Source organism: Saccopteryx leptura, chromosome 2 (assembly GCF_036850995.1).
Source record: "Saccopteryx leptura isolate mSacLep1 chromosome 2, mSacLep1_pri_phased_curated, whole genome shotgun sequence".
Taxonomy (NCBI): domain Eukaryota; kingdom Metazoa; phylum Chordata; class Mammalia; order Chiroptera; family Emballonuridae; genus Saccopteryx; species Saccopteryx leptura.
The window spans coordinates 51,392,053-51,415,426 of NC_089504.1; the positions used below are offsets into that span (position 1 = coordinate 51,392,053).

At 45.3% G+C, this 23,374-nt stretch overlaps 1 protein-coding gene across 4 annotated transcripts in view; it reads right to left on the minus strand.

Annotated features, from left to right (window-relative positions):
* Positions 1-2,103, minus strand: part of GCNT1 (glucosaminyl (N-acetyl) transferase 1) — a 39,213-nt gene extending 37,110 nt beyond the window's left edge. The window contains exons 1-2 of one of the 4 annotated variants that reach the window (XM_066367960.1): positions 1,935-2,103; positions 762-882 (exon numbers count right to left, since the gene is read on the minus strand). The gene's annotated coding sequence lies outside the window, so the exon portion shown is untranslated. Of the gene's footprint in view, positions 1-761; positions 883-1,030; positions 1,102-1,710; positions 1,901-1,934 lie in introns of those variants that run through there. The other 3 variants (XM_066367961.1, XM_066367958.1, XM_066367959.1) reach the window with 3 other exon arrangements.
* Positions 2,104-23,374: the final 21,271 nt, after the last annotated feature.

Consider the following 23,374-nt stretch of genomic DNA (forward strand, 5'->3'; position numbering starts at 1 on the left):
GATGGGAAAGAAGCAACTTATGACTAGAAGTAGTCCTATAACCAATCAAGAATGAAGTATAACTAGTGAAGGATGGAACCCAGCATATATTCTGGGCCAAGGCTGAGGAGGTCCTAGCCAAGGCCAGGCTGAAGAAAGGGCAGGGAGCTGACAGGTGACCTCACATTGAAAAACAAACAATTATCTTCTATTACCTACCAATAAACCTTTGTAAAACAAATTCATAGTATGTAACATTGTTTTTAAAAGTAGAGGATTTAGTCATTTCAAAAACCTCAGAGTTTCCCAAAACTACCATCTTGAAGGCCTGCCCCAAATTCATTAAGCAATAGCATATATCCACAGAGCTTTTCCTTCCAGCCAGAACTGAAATCCGTTACCAAATCCTCTGGCAGTGGGGGGCTTGTCTGGAACTGTCTGGGCTCCTAGCAGGTAATTTACACTGATCTTTGCAAACCATTCACCCCTCCACCTCCCCTCTATAAAACAAACCTGCCTTTCAGAACAGCTCTGAAAGGGGGGCAGGATGCCCAGAGGAGGGGACAAGTCCCTGACAGAGTTCCTCACCTACCACTCACTGAATTCAGGCCACAAAGAGCTGTGGCCGTGTCCTCATCTTCAAACACCATCGCTTTCTCTGAAACACCGTATATATCCTCCCAGTTCACCTCTTGTACCGTTTGTAAAACGAAGACTCTGTCCTCTTGAGAGAAATCACAAAGCAAAGAGTGTGCAGGATGCCAAGTGACTACAAAACTTACCTCCACTGGGCAGCCGGTAAGGTCCAGCCTAGATCTGCAGGCAGCCTCGCCCACCCGTCAAGATGAGAAGTGTGTGGTAGGGTCGGGTGCCTGCGTTTTGCTCTGAGTCTGAGAGAAAGCCCTGCAAAGGGGGAAAGGGCAGTGAGTGCAAGCTAACACTTAAAACGCTGAAGACCAAAAACTAGAAGAACTGTAATCAGAAATTGGATGCTAACAACAAAAATAAAAAGAGAAACTGGGAAGGGAGTAGTAGACTGTTAAAGAATCACCTGTTTTCATAATAGGCCCCGCAGCGCCAGTTCCCTAGCCTTGCGCGTTAAGGACAGGGAGGCAGGGAGGCAGGGAGAAGGCAAAGAGTTTCTGTACTCCCCCCCACACACACCCCCGCCAACACACACTAGCGTCTCTTCCAATGGTTCCAGTCGCCCAGGGGGAGTCATTTGTCATACTAGCGTCAGCTTTCTTATCAGTAAAATAGTAATGTCTCTTCGTAGGGCTATGGTGAGGATTAAATGAAGTGAAAGCCGCCGGCACCCAGGGGACGGCAGTGAGTAACTGTTCGCTTCTAGCCTATCCACGCCCGCGGCCAACTCCTCCGATTCTAAACTTAATCTCCCTTCGCGAAGCAGGGTTAGAGAGGCCAGAAAAAGTGGCTTCCAGGTGAAACGGGGCACCAAAATCCTGGCCCCGAGCACCCACTGCTCGGACGACAAAGCAGGGCCGAGGGCGGGCGCCCCGCACCATCCCCGGCCCTGGGCGCACACGCCGTGGCGGGTTCCCACCGCGCGTCCTTTCTTCCTGCCCCGGCTCCGCTTCCTCCACCCCGGCGGAGTCCACCCCACCAAGGGCAGCGGGGCCCCGGCCAGGAGCCGCCTCCCTCCGCCCACCCTTCCCATCGCTCCCCCGCCGCCGGGCGGCGGAACAGGGAAGCCGGAGAGGAGCTGGTTACCTGCAGCGAGCATCTGGCCCCGGGCGCGCAGGAGAGTGCGGAACCGCGCGGGGCCGCAGAGAAGACGCGGAGGGCAGTTGCTCGGCCGCCACGCACTCGCCGGACTCCGCGCAAAACACGCGGCGGTCTGGTACCTCTCTTCGCCGCCTCCGCGAGCCGGCCGCGCGCCACGCCCCTGGGCCGCCCCTCGCCGCCCCGCCCTGCACCTCGCCGCCCAGCCTCACCTCGGCCGGTGCGGGGCCTGGGACTCGCGACTCCCGGCCGGCGGCGGCGCGCCCTCTGGGCATTCCCGCCGGCCCCGAGGGCGAGCTGGCGTCTGTGTGGCTCCTTTCTCCGCTTCCTCTGGTTCGCCTGGGCTCTTCATTCTCCGAAGGGCATAAGGGCTGGACGCATGAGTAGGGTCTTTTTCAAAAACTTCTGTCCCCTTCTTCAGAGGCAGGAAGCGTGAGTACTGCTTTTTCTGATTTAAAAAATGAAAATGTTTTATAACAAAAAAGAAAACTAATAATGCCAAAGTGTGTTATAGCATATAAAGTTGAGGATGACCATGTGTTTTTTTCCCCCCCGATGAGCCTTACTTACTAAATTTAGCATTTAAAAATTAATTACATTCGTGTGTATTTTCACATAAAAACTAAAATTAAGTGTGGAGCAAACCAGTGTTCTGCAAAGTAGTAGACACTTCTCTTCCGCCCTTACATAGCACAGCATTGTGTCATTTATAAAAGTTCACACAATCTTTTCTACCAAGAGGAACGTTGTGTGTTTGTCTTCTTCATTGGATATTTTACTTCTTGGAAAGCAAATCGGGTTCTTATTCATCTTTGCACCGTTTATTAATTCAATTTACCGGTATATGTGACGAAGTAAATGAAGGAACATACGCAGTCCCCGCCCACCGGGATCTGCTGGATCTATCTGTAGGGTACAACTGCGACCCTGTGAGATGGGTTTCTCTGTAACTGGAAGCTTGCTTGCAGACCATCAATCTAACAAAAGAAGGTGATTGCTCTAGGAAAATAGGTGAATGTAGAAGGCTGAGCTACGCTGGGCTGGAGAACACCACTGAGTCTCTGAGGCTCACCCTTAGGACTTTGGACCAGATGAGGTTAGATATAGAAGGGGTGGAGCGAGGGCAGAGGGGAGGAGAGTTGGTAAGTTGGGGATAGGGCATTCCTAGGTAAGTCCATACAGAACAGAGGTTAACGGTGCCCCCTTAGTAGAGCTAATGAAATATTCCTGCGGGAAGGTAAATCTTGCCTCTTTCCCAAGGAGATTCTTCCTCCAGTGGCAATCTTGGAACATCTTGCTTTAATTTTATTTAGGAAAGTAATCTTACAGTACATTATGTGCAGGGCCTCTAGAACTAGAGAATCAAATGAGTTCCTTTTTAAAAATTAATTAATTTATTTTTTAAAAAATTTATTTATTCATTTTAGAGAGGAGAGAGAGAAAAAGGGGGGAGGAGCAGGAAGCACCAACTGCCATATATGTCCTGACCAGACAAGTGCTGGGTTTTGAACCAGCGACTGAACTGGTAACCTCAGATTTCCCAAGGGGAAGCTCCATCCACTGCACCACCACAGGTCAGGCCCAAATGAGCTTCTTTCAAACTGTGGTTTATATTTTTTTATCATGGAAACAAAAGTGTGAACCCAAAATACCTTCTGCAAATACAGAATTTGCATTTTGATCAGAACTAAAAAAAAGTAATAATATGTATAATAATTAGAATTTGTTTTCTCTATCTGTTGATAATCCAGATGACTTCTTTTCAATGGTATTTTTAAATCTCTTAAGTAAAGACATTGTGAAAGCAAATATGTTGCAAAACCCTCGTAGGGCATTATAAAATTAAATTCACAAATTTTATTAATTCAATGTTTGAAACTAAGTCTTACACTTCTTTCTGCTAGACTAACCGTGTTTCCTCTATCCTCACTTGACCAATTTTTTCTTACTGGGCTTACATCAAGGACATTTTAAGTTTGTTTTTTGTTTGTTTTAATTTCTAAAGGGGTGATCACATTGGCTTGTTTTTGAATTATTTACTCACATCATTAAGCATTTGTATCTGGAAAAAAGGAAAAGAAAATGCACACATCCTATTGAAGCAGGATAGTAAGAAGCTAGCAAAATTCTCTGGCCAGTGGAGTGGGGAAACTGAGACAATTTAACAAACTGGCCAGGCAAGTTATAGCCGGACCCAGAAGGGCACCAGGGTGGAAAGCCCTGGGTGCCTAGCAATAGGCAAATGTGGTGCCAGACCTTGCCCCAGGGTGGCCTTTCCTTCCCTGGCATATCACTGGTAATGCTGTTTAGACCCCCCCGACCTTCTGACCTTTTTCTCTTTAGAGATAACATCTAGGCCTCAGTTGTATTTCAGCTCCAGGCCCAGAAAAGCTGCAAAACCAGGTAGGTGACACCAGGATCAGCTGTCATGACTAATGACTCCCTGCCCTGGCGCTGACTAATCAGTAGAGACCAGGATCCTGAAAGGGTACACCTGGAAAAGGTGATGAATTCTATTGAGATCCTCTCCCGAGAACGCCCCTGAATTCCCAGCCCTTAATAAACCCTCAAAACAAAAGTTGTTGTACATACACACTAACCCAGGAGGATACCCATGCTTTTTCCTATCCCCTCTGCTTCCCCCACAGCCGTGCATTTCCTAAACTCTAAGGAACCCCATGAAACTTGCAACCAGGAGAGCAAAGTGCAGTGGCAGCTTGTCCCAGGCTAACCTTCTGAACCTGTCATGTGGATGAAAAAGGGGCCACATGCTGAACCTGACAAGTTCAGGGGACGTCTGCATGGTGGCCTTGCAAACTCAGAGACCTGAAATAACTGCATACGATGCTCTGCTATGAACACTTTCAAACTAAAGCAGTTGATGGTGGGTAGTCATGTCCTAGGATAGTATTTTTCTCTAACAAAAGCCAGTGCTTACCTCCACTGAGCCTGTCTGTTGTCTTTTTGCATCTATGACAGGGGTCCCCAAACTATGGCCCCGCGCACACATGCTGGCCCCTGAGGCCATTTACCCGGTCCCTGCCGCACTTCCAGAAGGGGCACCTCTTTCACTGTGGTCAGTGAGAGGAGCATAGTTCCCATTGAAATACTGGTCAGTTTGTTGATTTAAATTTACTTGTTCTTTATTTTAAATATTGTATTTGTTCCCGTTTTGGTTTTTTTTACTTTAAAATATGTGCAGTGGGCATAGGGATTTGTTCATAGTTTTTTTATAGTCTGGCCCTCCAACGGTCTGAGGGACAGTGAACTGGCCCCCTGTGTATAAAAGTTTGGGGGCCCCTGATCTATGATAACATACCTGATACCGTACCTTTAAAATATAAGGATAACTTGCCCTTGAAATGTAAGAGTAATCTTCTTTTCCAGAGCCCTCAGGGCACTAGAGCAGAAACCACGAATTCTCTCATTGTTATCATCTTAATTGTTAACTGTTAACTATCCTGGACCTGCCTATGTAAAAGAAGTATGTGTCTAGCCTGGCTTGTGGTGGTGCAGTGTATAGAGTGCTAACATAAAATGCTGAGGTCACTGGTTCGAAACCCTGGGCTTGCCCGAAAGAAGCAACCAATGAACAGCTAGAGTGAAGCAACTACTTCTCATCCCCCACCCCCTCCTTTCTCTGTAAAATCAATAAATAAAATCTTTAAAAAAAAATGGATGTATCTTTACATTTTACTTTTTTATCCAATCCAGAGATTTCCCCACTTTACTTTCTCTCACCTCTATAATCTATCACCGATGGACTTTATGTAACCCCCTTATATGTGCCCCTTTGATTCAGATGTATAAAATAATTGATAAAACTGCCATTTTTCAGAGCATTTTCTCAATCTGTTGCGATTTTTCTTCCTGGCAATTGTCGACAGTTTGGCTCAAATAAACTTATAAAAATTCTTACAGATTTGGATGTTTCTTACGTCGACACCTCAGACCTCCCCTTTTCTCTGACTCTCCAGTGTAGGGTCAATGCCAGACATGGCCCTTCCTCCTCCCCAGCCGCATGGCACTGGGGCCATGGATCCACGAGCCATGGGACAGAGGCTTGTAAGAACTGTAACAGATTTTACTAAGAACAACACTCAGTCACCAGGTATGTATCAAGGAGGGACAACACAGAACAGTGCATACCCTTTCCCACCGCTTACCTGCTTGCTTGCTTGCACGTAAACCGTAAACAGTTTTGCTTGAGCAATTGCCCAAGGCTTAGCTATAAAAACCTTAGCCCCTCTCAAGGGGGTGTAGAGATTTCACTGACCTGCTGCCATGGTTGCTGTCCCTGTATGTAAGTAATAAAGTTTATGTTTGGTCCGTCTGGCCCTCCTGTGGTTTCTTTGGGGTCTTGCAACCACACCGCATTCATTTTCTGGGTCTGGACCTCCTGTATTACAATTGGCATAGCTGACTGGATTGTGCAATCCCAGGAAACCCCCAAGTTGAGTCAGTCCTGCATGACATGCTGGAGGCAATCATGGACTGGCCTGCTAGCTTTTTTGTTTTTTTCCACATTGGTGGACTCTTGGGGTGTGCTGAGGGGCTGGGGGTAGGGGGCTTCTAAAAATCCTGAAGGTGATAGGGGACCGTGTGGGGCTGAGTAAGAAGAAAGACATAAGGAGAGACACGTCAGTGCTCACATAGCTTCTCCTGGGGCCTTACATGCTGTCATGCAGAAACCTCTCCAAAGCAAGAGTGCAGTGCTTGCAGGAGGAACTTCATCTAGGAAGGGACATGCAACGTATGCAAGCCAATTACAAGGAGGCTTTGAGGAAACAGCTGGAACAGACTGGTGAACAGTTAACAGAATTTGCCTGCCACTTGGCTCACAGCTGGGGCTGCCCCTTGGCTCCAGCCCAGTTCAGAGCAGTGATCTCTCAAACTGGGTGGAACCCACAGAAGTAGGACCCAAAGAGTGAATCTGACTCTGACAGTGACAGTGAAATAATGGTTATTGATAAGGAAACAGGCACTCCTGACAGCCTGCCCAATGTTAGTGCAGAAGATGAAGTCTCAGCCACCAAGGGTACTGGGAGAGCCGCAGCCGCCCGCCGCCCAGCAGGTCCTCTACACCACGGCTTGGGCATATACTCAGGCCCAGCTGGTTGAACTGGCAGCTGAATTCCACCAGAGATGTGCTGAAAGCATAGCTGCCTGGTCTTTACTCCTGTGAGACACGGGTGCTGATGGTATTTCTCTAACGGGAGAGGAGCTATCTTGAATGTCACAACTCACCCCTCACTATGCCAGCAGATACGTAGTGCCGGCCTCCAGACCACACAGATTATGTCCCTGTGATTTGGTTGATGGTAGGGTTCTGTATGGCATGGCCCAATGAAGGGGCTCTCCCTTCCTCTTCAGGGCAGTGGTCAACCCTCGTGGAATTGCAGCACTTTATCCATGAGGAGTTAGGCGTGCAGCGTGCTATTTATAACCCTAGGACACAGTGACCAGAGATGGAGATCTTTACAGTGGGCACGAGGCACCAGGTGGTACAGATGGCCCCTCCCGTGTATTTTGGCACTCTGATACCCATCCTTTCCACCCATGTGAGGCAGCCTACACAGATTGTAGCCCAAATAGTTGCTTATTAGAAAGAAGTAGAGATCATGAGACAGAAAAGGGGGGTGAGGCAGGTAAAGGGAGGAAAGCAGAAAAGGGACAAGGAGAAGGGAGACACTGCCACTGGTGAGAGTGGGCCTGTTAAGATTTTCTGCAAGCAGCTGTGGATAGACCATCCACAGCAGAATAAACACTGCTAATATTGATGGGAAGCCCAGTTGGGTCCTCCTCGCTCTTTGGCAGAAATTAACAAGAGAACAGAAGTGGCAGCCCTTGCCAAAGACAAGTGCATGTTCTTTAGAGTGAACTCCATCCACGGCCACTACTCTGCCAGCCCCACTGCTGCTGGGAATTAAGGACTTCTTGGTCCAGCTGCCCCCTATATACCCCAAAGATGGTCCCTGGAGGGGAGTGACCTTCTGCTCCCCTAGGAATCTGACTGAGGGACCCAAGTGCAGGGGACCATTGGGGGCTGGAGGCCACATGTGGAATTAGCCATGTATTGGTCCCCAGGTATTGGCCTTCATGGACACTGGGACTGAGTGTGTATTCATATATAGCAATCCTGAATGCTTTGGGAGGCCTTTATCCATCATTGACAGCTACCAGAGATCCGCCATCTATGTGTGAGCCATTATTCTTACACACGGGGTGGGATGGCTACCCTCCACCATCCTTTCTGAGTATAGGTCTCCCCATTCCTGAGTATATTCTTGGAATTGATGTACTGGCGGGCATTCACCTGCAAACAACCATTGGAGAATTTTGCTTAAGAGCAAGGGTAGGGAAGTCTGGCCTGTGAGGACATACCAAGCATGCCCCCTTATAACTACCATCTCCTCGGCAGGTGGTGAACATCCACCTGGTACTATCAGCCAGTGGGGCATGCTGAGATAACAGCAACCCATACAGGAATTGGCCTAAGTAAATATAATTTATCCAGCTCATCGTCCCTACAATACACCCACGTGGCCTGTCCGCAAAACAAACAGCATCTGGTGCATGACCGTGACCTATAGAGAGTTAAACAAGGTAGTAGCCCCCCTTCATGCAGCAGTTCCCAGTATCACAGACTTGCTAGACGTTTTGTGTCACCAGCTCAGAACATATCACTGCATTCTTGACGTAGCTAATGCCTTCTTTTCTGTAGCTATTACTGAAGATAGTCAAGACCAGTTTGCTTTGGCTTGGGAGAGGCAACAGTGGATCTTCACTGTGTTGCTTATGGGATATCTGCATAGCCCTACTGTCTGCTGATTCGTGGGCCTGATCCAGGTCAGCAGAAGTGCTACTGGATCATTACATTGATGGTGTCATGCTAACCTCTGACTCTCTTCCCACCCTAGAGAAGGCAGCTTCCTCTTTCTAACCCACCTCCGACAGTGAGGATGGGAGATGAACGAGCACAAAGTGCAAGGCCCTGGCTTATCTGTCAGATTCCTGGGGGATTTCTGGCCAGGTAAGACAAAGGTGATGCCAACTGTGGTCATAGAAAACAAAACAGGCCTATCCGCAACCACAGCGGGCCAAGCAATTGCAGGAGTTTTTAGGTTTGTTAGGCTTTTGGAGGGTCTTCATTCCCCATTTGGCCCAACTGGTGTGGCTCCTTTATGCACTACTGTGGAAAGGGACCGTCTGGGATTAGAAGGAGCACCATGAGGGAGCTTTTCAGGCTGCTAAGCGAGCCGTAGCCACTGTCCAGGCTCTGGCATAGTCGACCAGAGCCAACCACATGAAATAGATGTTCACGTAACATCTGAAGGATATGGTTGGGGGTTATGGCAAGGTCAAGGCAGGGTGAGCACATGACTATGGTTCTATTCCCAAACTGTGGCATGGGACCAAGGGCTGATATAGTCCTATTGAAGAGCAAGTTAGTGCAGTATACTAAGCACTGTTAGCAACAGAAGCCATAACAGGACTGGTCCCAGTCAAAGTCTTCACCACCTACCCCATTGCCCGCTGGATGCACTTGGTCATGCAATGGCCCAAGTGTATGGTGGCCCAGAAATCCACCCTGACTAGTTGGAGAGCATATCTCCAACAGAGAGGCCACCTTTCTGCTGGTCCATTAAGCAAAGAACTGCAGGCATTTCTAGGGCCGGTGACATATCAGGACACTGGACTACCAAAGCCCAAGCTGGAGACACTGCAGCCATCACCCATCCACAAGGAGAAGCCACCTGTTTCTGAAGAAACATGGTACATGGACGAGTCCTGCTGGAGTACCCCGCTCTGGTGGTGCACCATTGTGTATCAAGCTGCAACTGAGAACATCTGGCTAGAGGACAGGGCAGGATAAAACAGCCAATGGGCTGAACTCCAAGAGGTATGGATTGTCATCACATGGTAGCCAGGAGCACTACCCATCTGTATTGACAGTTGGACAGTATACTGAGGACAGACATTTCGGCTCCCTGCCTGAGAACACGCAGGATGGACAATATCAGAAACCCCTTTGGGGGCAGGTCATGTAGGCTGAACTGTGGTACAGGTGCCACAAAACCACTGTGATCATATTCCACATCAAAGGTCACCAACCGGTGCAGAATCCAGGCAGCGACCAAGCAGATGCCTTGGCATGAGTCCACTGGCTGCAAGATGCTCTAGTGGTAGACACTGCCGAGTGGCTACATGGAAACTATGCCACGCAGGTCAGAGATCTGTATGTCAGCAATGCCCAGTGGGTCTGAAATACAACCACATCCTCTCTCCTGTGACAGTGGGAAGACATGCTAGGGTGGGACACCCCTGACCCAATGACAAGTGGACTACATTGAACCCTTGCTATGCAATAAGGGGTCCCAATTTGCTTTAACCTGTGTAGATGCTACCCTGGGTATTCTACAGGCCTACCTGAGTGGAAAAGCTAACCAAAGAGCAACCATTGGGAGCTCAAGCAATTATGTGCCTCATATGGCTCCCCAGAGGTCATTGAGAGTGACCAGGGCTCTCACTGCACCGGACACTTAGTATAAGAATGAGCAGAAGCTCTCCACAGTGCCTAGTGTTTCCACCTCCCTTATAGCCCAGTGTGGTCTGGACTCATAGAATGAAACAGCAGCCTTTGAGAATGCCTTGTGGCCTGAAACACATTCTTCCCAGGGTTGGACATGACTGGAAGATGCCATTTGGGTGCTGAATGAGCAGCCACAGGGAGGAGAAGCAGCCCCACTAGTGCTGATAATCCAATGGTGCGTGGTGCCCATTCACATTCAGATCCGTGCCAGTCCAGACCTCAGACCAGGTCAGGGGCAACAGAACGACATATTCCTACCAGCGCCTCAGGATATTCCCCCATTGTGGTCCACCCTGATTTGGAGTTGGGCAGTGCAGATTAGCCCTGAGTGGTGCTTTCTCCTTCCCCCCTGGGGGGGAGGGTTTGGAGAAACACCCGCAGTTACAGTCCACTACTTCAGGGACATAGCCCATCATAGTCTGGTGTCATAATACTGGTTCAGACAGACATAATACCAACACCAAGGGGCACTTACACTGCTTTTGTGTGGCAAATCGAAACTTTCTCTCTCTCCCTCTCCCTCTCTCTCTCTCTCTCCCTCCCTCCCTCCCTCCCTCCCTTGACAAGGGAAGGGGATAGAGGGGTCAGACTTGGGCCTGGTACTGTAAGCCCAGTCAGGCCCCACAGAGTCTGACCTTTTTGATGAGGGAGTGCACAACAGAGTGCATCCTGCCAGATGGCAAAGACCTACCACTCATTGTTTCTTTATCATTTGTCTTACCACCCTTAGCCTAGGCGCCTGCAACTCCTTTCTGCAGAAGGCAAGTCATCTTGCAGACATCCAGAATCAAAGTGCTTGCTGGGTGTGCTCTGAATTTCCCACGGCTTCTGCTCATGGCCTACCCTGGCATATTCACCCCTCGAACCTCACCCAATGGTCCTGGCTAAGGCAATGGAATGATGTTGACCCAGCATTCAATCATGCCAAGAAGCAAATCTTCCAGCTTGTGCATGAAGGAGTACAATGAGTAGGAAACGAAACCATTGTTAAGCCATGACCCCCTCTGCATCATTCTGTACGGACTGGACTTCACTGGATGGCCACTATATGTGTGGAATTGCAGGATCCTGCCCCACTCTGTATTGAGCGGTACAATGGGACTTTTAACATCATCTATCTACTGGGATGGACTCCCTGAGAGTTCTGTCTCAATATAACTGTAGTGACTGGTGAAGACAAATGGAGCCAGCAACACTACTGGTCTGGGGGGGGGCATTCCCTGTACCATGGGGTACACTTTGGGTCTGTGGTTCATAGGATGGCCCTTCCTGTCCTAGAACTGACTGGCCGTTGTACTTGGGGGTCTCCCTACATCCCTGGACGCATCCTCTCCACCTTGCCCAGAATTCCCAGCAACTGGGCCACTGTCAAAGTTCGACTTCATGTCCGGCGTATGGCCTGGTGAGAATATCCCCTTGCTCTCTTCCTCCCACCTGTTGGTAACATTGTAACCAGAAAGGCTGTTGACACTCTTGCCCAGCATGTAACTGTGGCTCTTAATCACTCCTGAAAGGCCACAGAGCTCCTCACAGATGAGCTAAACCAAATGAGACAAGTAGTTCTGCAAAATCAAAGGGCATTAGCCATGCTAACTGCTACCCAAGGTGGCACCTGTGCCATGCTGACACTGAGTGTTGTGAATATATCCCAGACAACTCACTCAATATGTCGTATGCTCTACAAGCCATAGCCTCAGAAACTACTAAAATAGAGGCCCCAGCATATGACCCCTTAACCACCCGGTGGAATTCCCTAGGGTCCACGCTTAGGTATGGTTTAGCTAGTTTAGTAGGTTTCCTTCTCCTTTTGCTTATTTGTGCTTGTAGCTTATACTGTATTTGTGGCATCTGTCTGCAATGTACTAATAATGCTCTACCCACACAGGGATTCTCGCGGAAGAATCATGTGTTAATTGTGAGGTAGAAGAGCAACGTTGAGGTGGAGTATAGGGTTGTGGCCTTTCCCCTCTCCAGCTGCATGGCACTGTGGTCATGGATCCTGGCCCCGAGCCATGAGATAGAGGGAGTAAAACTGTGACTAAGATTTTACTAAGAACAATATAACTCAGTCACCAGTATGCATCAAGTAGGGACAAACAACACAGAATGGCATGCACCCTTTTCCCTAACCCCTGCTCATCTGCTTGCTTGCACTAGACAAAGAGTTTCACTTGAACAACTGCCCAGGGCTCAGCTATAAAAACTGCAGGCCCCCTCAGTGGGGTGCAGATCTCTCACTGACCTGCCACCATCGATGCTGCCCTTGTATGTGAGTAATAAAGCCTACGTTCACTTCATCTGGGCCTCTGTGTGGCTTCTTTGGGATCTTGCAGTAACACCAGGTCAATTTTCCAGGTCTGGACCTCCTGTGTCACATACAGTGAGCTGACAGCAGCCTTGCCATGGCTCATTTCTGTTCCATAACATTTCTAGAGCCAAAGCAGCCCTGCCTAGTCTCTCTCCTGTTGCTTTTTCCGTTTTAAGCCCTTTCTGTTTTACTGTCCTCAGCTTTAATAGATGTACTCTCAAAATCACCTGGATTCATGTTGTGAAATTTTACCTGCATGAAGTCAAGAACCCATAGACTAGACCCTGGCTGGTGGGCTCAGTAACAGAGCGTCGGCCCAGCATGTGGATGTCCCAGGTTCAATTCCCGGCCAGGGCACACAGAAGCACCCATCTGCTTCTCCACCCTTCCCCCTCTCCTTTCTCTCTATTTCTCTCTTACCTTCCCGCAGCCAAGGCTCCATTGGAGCAAAGTTGATCTTGGCACTGAGGATGGCTCCATGGCCTCCACCTCAGGCACTAGAATGGCTCTGGTTGCAATGGAGCAACACCTCTCTGGGCTAGTCCCTGACTGGTAGCACTATCCCAGCAATTCTTCTCATATACTCAACAGTTATATTGTTTAATACAGTAGCCACTGGCCACATATGACTATTGAGGCCATGAAATGTGTGTGTGTGTGGTAAATGTAAAATACCCAGATTTTGAAGGTTTAGTATAAAAGTTCTTTAAAACCTGATTTAAATTCATTTTAAAATATTGATTATAGTTCAAACAGTAATATTTTGGATATAATAATTTTTTTTTAATTTTAGTAAGAAGAAGAGAGGAAGAGACAGACTCTTGCATGTGCCTGACCAGGATCCACCTGGGAAGCCCACTGGGGGGCGATGCTCTGCCCATCTAGGGCTCTTGTTCCATTGCAACCAGAGCCATTTTTTTAGCGCCTGAGGTGGAGGCCATGGGGCCATCCTCAGCACCCAGCCATGAGATAGAGGGAGTAAAACTGATTAGTAAAATCTTAGTCACAGTTTTACTCCCTCTATCTCATGGCTCGGGGCCAGGATCCACTGGTAACATTGTAACCAGAAAGGCTGTTGACACTCTTGCCCAGCATGTAAGAGTGTCAACAACCAACCATGGCTGCAGGAGGTGAGGAGAGAGAGAGAAAGAAAGAGAGAGAGAGAGAAGTAAAAGGGGGAAGGGTGGAGAAGCAGATGGGTGCTTCTCCTGTGTGCCCTGATCAGGAATCTAATCCTGGACATCCACAGGCCAGGCTGATGCTCTACCACTGAGCCAACTGGCCAGGTAGAGCCTTGGAAAAAGTAATTTAAATATTATCTAAAAATTTAAAAGTAAAAATAAAAAGGTGAATAAAATTTGTTATTAGCACAATAGTTGAAACTTTGAATATATGTTGCTGTTAAAAAAAGAAACATGGGCCAAAATGGAGTCACTATGCTAAACCATGCCACCAAACCAAAGTTTAATAATGAATCTAATAGCAGTTTCAGACTCTGCCAAAAGTGAGATTTTAAATCAATCACTCTGGAATTTCCTGGTGAAATAGTGAAGTAAGCTCTCTGATAAGACCACGTACCTTCTCATTAGGGTAGGTGTCCTTGCCTGAAATAATCTACATTTTTAGCTTGTTTCTGCCTATAAGACGTTCCATTCTGTACGGACTCATGGAGTTCCCTTCTAGTTGCTGGGTGGGAACTTGCCTGATACATGAGTTACTTTTTTTCCCCCCTTTTTTTTCCAAGTGAGAAGAGAGGAGATAGAGAGACAGACTCCTGCATGCACCCTGACCAGGATCCACCTGGTAACCCTTGTCTGGGGCCAATGCTCTGCCCATTTGGGGTGATGCTTGCAACCTAGCTACTTTTAGCACCTGCGGCCATCCGCAGCACCCAGGCCAATGCTCTTGAACAAATCAAGCCATGACAATTGGAAGGGAATAGAGAAAGAGAGTGAGCGAGAGAGAGAGAGAAGTAGGGGAAGGGGTAGAGAAACAGATGGTCGCTTCTCCTGTGTGCCCTGACTGCAAATTGAACCCAGGACATCCACATGCTGGGCCAATGCTCTTACCACTGAGCCAACCAGCCAGGGCCATGAATTACTTAATGAAGCCAATTGATCTTCAAATTTGCTTCATTCTACTCTTTAACATCACCAAAGAAAAAGCTAATTCTATTCCCTAACACAATTTGTACAATACTGCCTTACCTGGGTGGCGCAGTGGATAAAGCATCCACCTAAAATGCTGAGGTTGCTGGTTCAAAACCCTCGGCTTGCCTGGTCAAGGCACATATGGGAGTTGATACTTCCTGCTCCTCCCACCTTCTCTCTCTTTCTCTTTCTCTCTCCTCTCTAAAATAAATAAATAAAGTCTTTAAAAAAAATGTACAATACTGTGCCTCAGATATAGTATGAGCATTGATGGTCTGATCTGATCATCTAATGTATAATATTGCTTTGACAGAAAAATTAATTTCAAGATCCAAAGAACAGATTTATAAATTAACTTTTAGAATATATCTTTTTGTCAGTTGGAGATACTACGCATATTCCATAAGTGTCATTACCACAATAACATACAGCCAACATAAATTTGTGCAAGTGAATCAGAAGGTGTTTCTGGATTTCTTAGAGGTGTCAGGGTCCAGTTAGCAGCTATTTTTACAGAGACATTAAGGAATTGTTTAAACAGGCAATGGAGGGTTGGAAACACAGGAAGGAAACCATTGCAATAACAGAGTGATAGTAATTACCAGAAGCAGCTGCTACTGAGAAATGTGTTCCAATTATCAGAAACTAAGAGCTGGAGGAGGGCCTTGAGCGCTGGGACTCAGACCTCGAAGGAAGGGGCGGTACCTGGCCGGTGATGGTATTTCTGAAGGTGGACGTTGAAGATTCTGGATCTGAGAAGGTAGATTAAGAACTAGAAATTGGAACCAACAGCTGAAGCCAGGGAAAAGAACCATCACTGGGTAACCATGGCAGTTACCCCAAGCTAATATCACGAAGCAAGGCCCTTCTCCCTACTCTAGGCTCCTGGTCTCCTCAAGCACCCCTTATTGTCAAAACCTTATAGGAAACATGGTTTGTTGTGTCACAGCCAGTGTCACCAGAGTAGAGGATGGGTTTGAGCTTCAAGATACACCTTAATAACCAGCACAAGCAGTAAACTCATAATTACAAATACCAAGTATTCTAATATTATAGATGCAGGAAGTACTGGTAAACACAGCTGTTGTAGTGATAATTGATACAATTATAACACATTTTTAAAATATAAAAAAACTGTGGTTAAAAGTACCACTCAAGTAAGGGACAATGTTGAACTTGACCCAAACCTGTGCTCCCAGATGATGATGTCTAAAGAAACCCCACACCCACACTGTTTTGTGTTCCAGGAAACAACTTACTGTGAAGAACCACTAACTTTGCCCAAGTGACTTAGATAAGACTCACAGAGTCTTATCACTCTGTCACTTGTTTCCCCATGACAGTCCAGACACAAACCTTCCAAATTCTTCTCTTCCTGTCATAAATGATTAGCTGAGCTGTTTGTCCCCACTGACCAATCGGCACAAAATGCCTGCTCACTTTACTCAATCAAACTTCATTCTGGCTTCCCTCCTTCCCCAAGCCTTTGAGATTTCATCCACCCTTGGCCTAAGCCAGCACTGGGATGCAGAATAAACCCCTAATAGCCCCTTCACAGCTGATCTGAAAGAAAATTGGTCCTGACCAGTTGTCTGATAATGCCACCTGCTCATTCCACTCCCTGAGACAGGTCCTTTCTCGCCATTGGACTCCTCCCTATGAAAGAGAAGCCCTTTTTTGCCTGACCTTTCAAAAGCTTGCAGATTTTACAATTGAAGCATTTTCCCTATTACACCCCCCTCTGCCTAGTCCAATAAACCCTTTCCCTGAATGCAATAATCCTTTTGAATAAGCCTTCCCTTTACCTAAATCCAGACTTGGTTTTTCTTTGACAGTTCAATGGTTCTGTGACTTAGATCAAGATTGGACCTCGCCTAGGGACCTGCACCGTCCCCATGTAGATAATGGTACCACACTCTACAATTTTAGGATCTTTTGGTGAGTTCAGTTCTTGAACTAGTGCTCTGGACATCTTGTCTGTTGAAGTTACTTTATTCTTTTTAGCAAAGAGAATATTTTCCAACAAAGATTCTTTCTTTGGCCCTCCTGTATGACCTCTTCTGTTTTTCCTTTGCTCCTCAACCCAGGGATTAGGCCAGGAAATCAATCAAGTGGGACTCACCTCCTTTAAAGTTTATTTTGGGAGATTAACTATCTGTTAATCCCATAGGTAACTCTTAATCTATCAGCATCCCCCCCCCCCCCCCCCCCCCCCCCCCCCCCCCCCCCCCCCCCCCCCCCCCCCGCTGACTTCCTGCCATTATAGCTCTGGTTTAGTTTAATACCTTTAAGAATTGGCAACATTTACTAAAGGCAATTCAGGACTTCAAAGACCTCTTTTAAAAATTTGGTATCTTCCCAAACTGGCTCATCCCTTTTATCACCTAACCTTCTCATCAGTTGCCTTGAATCCTTTGATCTGTCCTTTCTTAACACCTCTACCTACTCTGCCTCCTATGCGCTCCTGTGATACCCTTCCTTGAGATTTAGGTTCCCTCTCTTGTAGTCCCCTCCACCTCGTCCCATTTGAAGGGAAAATGATCTCCTGCCCTAAATAGTTCAGCCAGACACAACACCTGATGTTGGACAGACAGCCTGGGGAAGAAGGACACTGCATGCCTTCAGGGCCACATGGGGGTTACGCTCAAGGACAGAGTGAATCAGCAGGGGCTGTTGGAGGCAGGCCCCATAGTGGTGGCACAAGGGATGGTTGACTCTTAGCTCCCATAGGAATGTGTGATGGCTTGTTTAAATGACGTAGTATGTCGGCAGGGAAGTAAAACTTAGATTCAAGGTCAAGAGGGTGCCCCTGCCTTGGCTGATTGGGGAACGAGTTGAGTGGGGAGCCATTTCTACTAGTGGGTGAGGGCATCTCTCGCAGGAATATGGGAACTCACAAGTAAGCCTTTGGAACCCTGTGAGGATCAAAGATGTCAAGGTGGCACTTGACATTTCAGGCCTTACAATACACACTCCCACCATCGGGGGCTCTTGAGGGGCCTGAGGATCCTATCAACAACCACTTGAGCCTGAATAAGGTCATTGCAAATACATAGATATTTTATAATACCCACTCAGAAGCTCTAAAGACACATGGATTGGCTAGGTCTTTCTTCAGTTCCTTGCCTAAAATGTACTCCGTAGACTTCATAAGATTACACCTCAGGATAGAGCAATGCTTAGGGTCTGTAACACAAATTCATGGAGATGCTTAAGCCTCATATTGAGCATGTAACCTGCTAGGAACATAATCCTGGTTAAAAATATAAAGGTGGAAAAGGATGAACAAGGTAGCTTTTTTATACAACCTATGAGTTGAAATTTTAAAGTTGAAATTATAAACTCTCTCTCTGAAGTCTCCATGTTTATGTACATATGTGTATATATCTACATGTATATGTATTTTATGTATATAACATTTTCCTACCTTCTGATGGTATCACCAAATTAAATTTCAAAATTTCTTAAAGGTCTTCAATTCTGGTTGGCTTGGAGATAAGTGCTTATATAATTTAAATATTTTCTAAATTCCCAGAAATTAAAGAAATTGAACTTTTAATACTTTTAAAAATTACAATTTTTAAAAAATTTATAACCTCTAACACTTCCAAATATATTCTTATGGAAACTATCCCAAATATTTTTAAAATTCAAATTCACATAATTTAGGTAAATGTTTGACAAATGAGAACAGTATACATAATATTGTTGGTTTAAAAAAAAAACAGGAACATCTTCTGTATTATTAGCATTATGTATAAAACAAGTATACATTTTTATATATTTAGGTATATTCTTCCTAAACCTTATTTTTTATTTTTAAAATTTTATTTATTGACTTTAGAGAGAGGAGAAAGACAGAGAGAGAGAAAGGCAGGGGAGGAATGGGAAGCATCTACTTGTAGAAGTTGTTTTATACATGTGCCTTGACCAGGCAAGCCCAGGGTTTCAAACCAGTGACATCAGCGTTCCAGGTACATGCTTTATCCACTGTGCCACCACAGGTCAGGCAATTCTTCCGAAACTTATCCAGGTTTACTGATCAATAAGCTAGTGTTATATCAACTATATGTTTAACATTATAAAAGATGTAAACTTGTGTTTAAATTGCATCATTATTTAGACAATAATTTTAACAATAATTATAACATAACGTGTCAGAAAAAGATCTCATGCAAAATAAAAAGCAATATATATTTCTACCTTGAAAAACATATGAACCTGATCAGGGGGTGGCGCAGTGGACAGAGCATCGAACTGGGGTGCGGAGGACCCACGTTCAAGACCCCGAGGTCGCCAGCTTGAGCGCGGGCTCATCTGGTTTAAGCAAAAGCTCACCAGCTTGGACCCAAGGTCACTGGCTTGAGCAAGGGGTTACTCGGTCTGCTGAAGGCCTGCAGTCAAGGCACATATGAGAAAGCAATCAATGAACAACTAAAGTGACATAATGAAAAACTGATGAGTGATGCTTCTCATCTCTCTGCGTTCTGTCTGTCTGTTTCTATCTATCCCTCTCTCTGACTCTCGCTCTGTCTTGAAAAAAAAAAACACGTATGAAATACATGAATAAATAAACTAATTACTATTAAATTTAACATTTCTGTCAAAAAAGAGAAAAATTTACAGTGAGCAAATGCTTACTATAAAGTTCATCAGAAAAAAACTTAAAAGAAGTACCTGTCTGAATACATTTTTAAAAATCTGGCATACTCATGCAATGAATGCTACTTAGTTTAAAAAAGAAAAGAAATAACTGATTCATACAAAAATATGAATGAATCTCACAGCCCTTGTGCTGAGATAATAAGGCCAAACACAAAAGAGCATGTACTGTTTGATTCATATTTACATATTTGGAATTCGGAACAGGTAAATTTAATCAATAGTGACAGAAAGTAGAATAGTTGTTGCCTGGGGTTTAGGAGGATAGACTTACTTTTGGGAGTGATATTGGGCAAACAAGTGTGGTACAAGTGTATTAGTCTTGCTCGCTTGTATTCTGCCTGATTGGTGCATGAGCACGGGGCAGCACCCTGTGTGTATAGTCTATGTAAGGTGCAAGTGCTTGCCCTCAGGGCGGCAGATTATAAAATGCGAAGTGCCTGCCATCATTGGGAGAGGCCACTGTTTGCTATTGTTTGCTGGAGAAGGGGTCTCCTTCCTTCTGTTTGGCTTGGGAGTCCTGAGAGAGAGAGAGGGAGGAAAGTGGTTTTCCCTGCCTGCTTGCTCATCTGCCATTGCGAGACTCTAATAAATGGAATGGCCCACCATTTTTTGGCTCCACTGTTCCTCTACCGTCTGCCTGAATCCAATGTGAACCTTGTATGGCCATTAGTTTCCGCCTTCCTGGCCACTCTCATGCAGGTTCACATTGGACTTGGGCAGACAGTAAAGAAACAGAGGAGCCAAAAAATGGTGGGCTATCCCTTTATTAAAGTCTTGCACTGCCTATGAGCACCACACAGGGGAAACACTTCCCTTTCACTCATTCAGAGTTCCCAAATGCCTGACATTTTCTCTGGCTCCACAACCAGGAGAATCTTCTCCAGTTTCTCCTAGAATCAAAGGCCCCTAAAACCTCAGTAGAGCTCACAAAGCCCTTAGCTCTGGTTCCCCATCTGCACACCTTCTCTTTCCCTGCCAACCTGGCTTCTTCCACAGCACCCTGCATTCTCTCTGCTCTCACTCTGCAAACATGGCTTCTCTCTCCCTCTTTTCCTTCTTCTGTCCTCTGCAAAACTCTCTTCTTCTTCAGCTTGTCTCTTTTCAAAACCTTCTGGTGCAAAAACCTCTTCCCCAGCAAACATTAGCAAAACAGTGGCACTTCCCAAGCAGGAAGGTAATTTGCAATTTCACTCATCACATACCTATACCTGGCTCTGCCCAGCCCCCAATGCAAACTATAAGTGAGCAAACATAAAAATCATATTTTGCAAACTTATTTGACCAACAAACCTGCATGACCATGGCACCTGGCCCTACAAGTGATCAGAATGTTTTTATCTTGATCATGATAGTAATTACATGGGTACATCCATTTCTCAAAACTCAATGACTATACACTTAAAATGGATACCTTTTTTGGGCCTGACCTGTGGTGGTGCAGTGGATAAAGCATTGACCTGGAAATGCTGAGGTCGCTGGTTCGAAACCCTGGGCTTGCCTGGTCAAGGCACAGATGGGAGTTGATACTTCCAGCTCCTCCCCCCTTCTCTCTCTTCTCTCTCTCTCCCTCTCTCTCTCCTCTCTAAAATGAATAAATAGAAAAAATAAATAAATAAAATGGATACCTTTTACTGTATGTGTTGGAGAGAAAAAATAATTGTATCTCTATTATAGGTTCTTGGCTGAGATACCTCTGTGAAAAAAGACCGATTAACAGGAGAAAAACAAAAGTTTAATAGCATTCCTCCTGTAGATGTGGGAATTACCCTGGGAAATTGAGTAACTCCCTGAAATGGCTCAAGCCACCACCTTCAACACCATATCCAGCTAAGGACAAAGGAAGAAAAAGAAGATATTGGGTGAGGGTACAGTTATGAGAAGTTGCAGAAAAAGCATAGTAAACAAGGTTATGGTTAGTATGCAAATTTAAGTCTTTAAGTTGTTGCATTCTCCACTAGTAATCGTTTCTAGAGTTTCAGTCACCCTTTCCCTTGTACAGAGAAAAAGATACCCTTACAAATGGAGATTTCCTTTATAAATTTAAATATTCTTGCAAAAGTGTAACTTCTCAGTTTTCAGAGCTTCTCCCATGTTTGCTTTTTCTTAAAATAACCAGCTCAAGATTATCCTCATGCCAAACAGGCATATTTTGGGGTGACAAATTCTGTCCCCTTCTCATGTAAACTATACCTCAATGAAACTGATTTTTAAAAATGTCTGTTTAAAAATAGTAGGATTAAACAGAAAGGAGAGAGCAAAATCTGGACACATGGAGTTTGCAGGGGAGCTGTTGGTTTCCGGAGCTATGCATGGACCCCAGTATTTCTTACCAGGAAGCCACCTGGAAGGGGTAGCTGGTGCCGCTCTGACACAAAAGGCACTCTTCTGAGGGTGAGCGGGGCCAAGGAGAAACTGTGCAGAATTATTACAATTAGAAGGCACTGGCACAGCTAAGGAAGAGGGAGGCGTTGGAGTGAGGGTGAAAGAGAAACAAATTAACACCATGTCCTGGACCCCAGGGATGCTGGGCTGACATGTTGAAGGATACAGAAGACTCTGGTAGGCTCACAGAGTATTTCAAGCTGAGCACTAAAAATCTCATGCTAAATGAACAGAACATTCCAGATAAAAAATTATTTATTTAATACTGACTTGAAAGTTGAGGTTGAAATGTGGCGGAGGTGCCCTCTGGTGGCAGAACCCAAAACCAAATGTATAAACAAAATACCTAGTTCAGAAACATGATGAAAATCAACTCTAGTTTTTATATACATTAGATATGAGAAGTACAATTAATTTGTACTATGGAAAAATCTACTATAATTGTCTATCGTTATCTAAAATAAAGATAATAGATAGACTTACGTGATAGACTTCCATTTGCAGTCTAGAGGGAATAATAGGGATTAGATTTACCTTCTGTTAAAAACAAGACAACAGGCCCCAAATCCAGTTGCTTATTGCTAACTTCAAGGTCACCAAAACATGACTTAACTACAGTTTTAGTTCTCTCAGAAATAGAATCTTAAACAAGTGTAGGTCTGGGAAAAATTTCTCTCTACCTTTCTTGGTTCTTTGGCTGGTGGTCTTCTAATAATCAAATTGACGTAAAACAGATTAACAGGAGAAAAATTTAATTTCAGACATATGAGACCCAAAGGGAAGGTTATATAACATCCTGAACTGAGGAAAAGGGTGGAGGTGCGGGAAGGAAGATCATTCATAATAAGGCCTGGAAAACGGAGGTTGCCTGTCATGCAGATAAGTTTATCAGGTAACACGGTATCTTTGGTAACAGGTCTCCTATCCAGTGTAAATTAATTTAGGCAGTTGAGGGGGGAGGTAGAGAGCTTTTCTTGAATCTGCTGAGTTTTGATTTTATTTTAGTCCCCCAAAATCCCCATGTCAAAGAGACATATTTTGGGGGTAACAAATTTGTTCCCTCTCACTCATCCATCAAGTATTCCCGATCAGCGTTGGTTTGTTCATCTGTCTGATGACTCCTGCTACCTGTTAAAGGAAAGCAACTTCGCAATTGCTTATCCGCTTTTCTAATATAACTTTCCTGTTCCTGCTCTCTTCTGCCTATAAAATTCCTTTATTTTATACAGCTCTTTGAAGGTTCTTTCTGTCTACTGGATTGGATGCTACCTGATTCACAAATTGTAGAACAAAGTCATTATGGGGCATATTGTTTGACTTTTTGCATGCCTGATACATTTTGACTGAATGACAGACATTGTGAATTCTGCCTTGTTGGTTGCTAATTATATTTTTAGCCCAATAAATATTTTTTACCTTCCTTCAAACAGGTAAATTCCTTCAAAATAGTTTATTCTAAGCAGTTTAATCATTTACTTCTCACCCCTAAAATAATTAACATCACTTTTAAAGATCTGCAATAACTCAACTCAATGAAGACTTCATATAATCTTG